The sequence below is a fragment of the Oratosquilla oratoria genome, unplaced genomic scaffold (assembly GCF_046742065.1).
Source record: "Oratosquilla oratoria isolate Oo_2021 unplaced genomic scaffold, ASM4674206v1 SCAFFOLD68, whole genome shotgun sequence".
NCBI lineage: Eukaryota > Metazoa > Arthropoda > Malacostraca > Stomatopoda > Squillidae > Oratosquilla > Oratosquilla oratoria.
Genome location: NW_027467732.1, coordinates 877,501 through 881,535, shown reverse-complemented (window position 1 = coordinate 881,535; position 4,035 = coordinate 877,501).

The following is a 4,035-nucleotide window of genomic DNA, read 5'->3' as shown; positions in this document are numbered from 1 at the left end:
GGTGTACGGCTATTGATCAATTTGCACTCTTTTGCACAAACATTAATCCTCATGGCAGCCACGTTAACGAGGAAATTCCTTTAACGTATTTCCTTAAAGGCTCGCATAGACGATCTCGCGTTTCCCGACAGGCACTCTGGCAAATTAGGTGGGCAAATGATTGGATTGCTCGTGTCTGTACTTCACCCACATCAGACAATGCCTGTCGCCTGGGGTTGCGTTGTCGACCACCGCTAGTTGACGACTCCCCTTACGTGATTCTTGCTAATCACTACTCATGTGTACGATACACGGACTTTACCAGGTAGACGGACAATGATCAATCGTGCGTACAGGTTTTTATGCCCACTGAAGCGAACAAATGAACAAGAGTACATCCTTGCTTACGTGCTGATCCACACTCCACGTTGTAATATCAGCAGTAATGAGGAAATTAATTTGAATGTTACCTGTGAACAATCTTAGCCACGATTGTACCCACTTGTTGCGTATCCGTATACAACAGGCGGATACGCAACAAGTGGGTACAATACCCTGTTGCACCGTATCGTATCACTAGGTGGTACGCAAAGATGATACGATACGTGGAAATGCAACAAGTGTGGACCCGGCTTTGGATAGCCTTCTGAAAGAACATCTTTCAAGGTATAGAACATATTACCAACAATACTCCATTCAACAAGTTGCAACAAAATGCCAGTTCACCAGGTAGTACCGTAGGCTCTCTAAATCGAGGAATACAGCCATAGTCTTCTTTTGTGTTACAAAAGCACTGTGGCTCTCCCTAGAGGGAATGGTTAAAGGGTCAATGGTGCTTCGATTTTTTCGAAAACCGAACTGCCTATTTGATAAAAGACTTTTAAACTTCAAGTAACATATGGGTCTATAATTATGGGGAAGACTGAAGTCTTTTAGAGGTTTTAAGATAGGGACAACTATTGCAATTTTCCGTGATTTGGGAGAAGTTCCGGTACTCCATCAAATATTAGAAATGTCTAAAAGGAATTTTTTGTTACTTGGCGGCAGGTTTGAATTCATGGGATAAATAATATCTTCTGGAGATGTTGGTAAAGGTAAAGATATTGCTTGTTCGAGTTCTTCAAGGGTGAATAGAAGATTACATTCCTCCGAGTTAGAGCTTGTAGGAAGAACAATCGTACTATTGTTCCTGATGGTTTGAAATTAAGTAGAGTAGTGAAGTACATACCAAAAGCTTCGGCTACCTCCCTTGTATCAGATATTTGTGCCTTGTGCTGTCAGTAGAAGTAAACTGTAGATGATACAAATTTAACTTGCAAATTTTCTATTCTATTCCAGACCAGAGATAGAATCGTATTTTGAATCGCTGATATATCTAATAAAGGATTCCCTTCTTGCTTCTTTAAATGTTCTCTTTTGCAAGACCTCTTCTATAGGCAATGTTATCAACAAGACAAGGGTATCTACGATATCTTTTGTAGCAAGTTCGTTATTTTCCGGATCAATGCCAAAGAATTGTTCCTCCAAGAAACTATAGGATTACGAGGACTGCCTGATGTTCTAGGTATAGACATCGTGGCTCCATACATCAAAACATTCATAAGATGTTTAATTAAATGCTGATAAATGAGTTTGAAATTGTTTGACGTTACAATCAACTTTAGTCGAGCTATGGAGCAGGCCCCAATCTGCCTTGCCTGTCTTCCTCTTAGGTAAACACGGAGTAGGGGCCCCACCCGAGGGGACTCGGGGAGGAGCCCCCGCCCGAGGGGGGTCGGGGGTCTCGGGAAGGAGCCCCCGCCCGAGAGGGCTCGGGAGGGAGCCCCCGACAGAGGGGGCTCGGGAGGGAGCCCCAGCCAGAAGGGGCTCGGGATGGAGCCCCCTCCAGAGGGGGCTCGGGAGGGAGCCCCCGCCAGAGGGGGCTCGGGAGGGAGCCCCGGCACGAGGGGGCTCGGGAGGGCGGGAGGGAGCCCCCGAACGAGGGGCCTCGGGAGGGAGCCCCCGCACGAGGGGGCTCGGGAGGGAGCCCCCGCACGAGGGGGCTCGGGAGGGAGCCCCAGCCAGAAGGGGCTCGGGAGGGAGCCCCCGCAAGAGGGGGCTCGGGAGGCAGCCCCCACACGAGGGGGCTCGGGAGGCAGCCCCCACACGAGGGGGCTCGGGAGGCAGCCCCCACACGAGGGGGCTCGGGAGGGAGCCCCCGCACGACGGGGCTCGGGAGGGAGCCCCCGACAGAGGGGGCTCGGGAGGGAGCCCCAGCCAGAGGGGGCTCGGGAGGAAGCCCCCGCCAGAGGAAGCTCGGGAGAGAGCCCCCACACGAGGGGGCTCGGGAGGGAGTGCGGGCGGGAGGGAGCCCACCGCACAATGGGGCTCGGGAGGGAGCCCCCACACGAGGGGGCTCGGGAGGGAGCCCCCGCACGAGGGGGCTCGGGAGGGAGCCCTCGCACGAGGGGGCTCGGGAGGGAGCCCCCGCACGAGGGGGCTCGGGAGGGAGCCCCCGCACGAGGGGGCTCGGGAGGGAGCCCCCGCACGAGGGGGCTCGGGAGGGAGCCCCCGCACAAGGGGGCTCGGGAGGGAGCCCCCGCAAGAGGGGGCTCGGGAGGGAGCACCCACACGAGGGGGCTCGGGAGGGAGCCCCCGCACGACGGGGCTCGGGAGGGAGCCCCCGACAGAGGGGGCTCGGGAGGAAGCCCCCGCCAGAGGAAGCTCGGGAGAGAGCCCCACACGAGGGGGCTCGGGAGGGAGCTCCCGCACGAGGGGGCTCGGGAGGGAGCCCACCGCACAATGGGGCTCGGGAGGTAGCCCCAGCCAGAGGGGGCTCGGGAGGAAGCCCCCGCCAGAGGAAGCTCGGGAGAGAGCCCCCACACGAGGGGGCTCGGGAGGGAGCCCCCGCACGAGGGGGCTCGGGAGGGAGCCCACCGCACAATGGGGCTCGGGAGGTAGCCCCCGCACGAGGGGGCTCGGGAGGGAGCCCCCGCACGAGGGGGCTCTGGGAAGGGCCCCCGCCCGAGGGGGCTCCGAGAACTCATTGAAAAGTACCGATGAACAATCAGAAATATAAAGAATAGGTACCTGGGAAAAACATTGTAATTTCAGGGAGCCTTCCCAGATTCAAGATAAGTGATCAATTTTTCAACATCGACAGATTCTACAACATCGCATTCAGAGCGAACAACAGAGTAAAATCCCTCTGTGAAAAGGAAAAAGTGTACTTTGTCAATCTGTGGGACAACTTCTACTTTGTTAAAAATGTCTCCACTTCAATGCGGCCGGAGCAGCAAGGTTAGGTAGGCTGCTCAACAACAGTATAGACACGTCACAAATCACGTGACAAGCGGGAACATTTCCTTAATGCGCTTTCTGCCTATTCTATGAACGAAACGAACAATAAATGAAGACAAATTGTCAATTTCAACCGCAACCGTGTTTTACTTACAGATGTAACATTACTTGCTAGTGTCAGACAGCACAGCCTATGTCTGAAATTGCCTGCAAAAACCGTCTGAATACATCGATTTCTTCGCAATTTCACCGGGTTCCTGCGGTGTGAACATTTTGAGGAGTCATATTATTACCAACGGGTACTGCATCTTAGGTGAGCGTTATCCTGTATTATTATAGCAAGATTATCCCTTTCAAATATGGCTAAAGAGGTATGGTTAACTCACCACTTCAGGTTCATTGAAGACAGAAAACGAAGTGAGAACACGGACACATTTTTCATATATGCCATCCAGTAATCGTACATAGTGGAACTAACCTTAAGTATTTATCTCCACAGTTATCATGTCTACACGTCATAGTTCAAGAAATATGGCTGTCAAACGACTTGATTAAAACATGGGTGGCTAGAGTTGGAGACAACAGAAAGTCTTGTGTCCAGTGTGTCACAAATATTTGACAACAAAAATTAGTTGCCTCAAGCGTCATTATAAATCAAAGAAAACTGCGGGAATATTACGTCAGTGCCAGCTACGGGAAAGTAGCAGAACTGCAACCTCGTGAAGATAATGCTAGACCTCCTGTTCGTTGGGCAGTGGACCCATGACTGTACAGGTC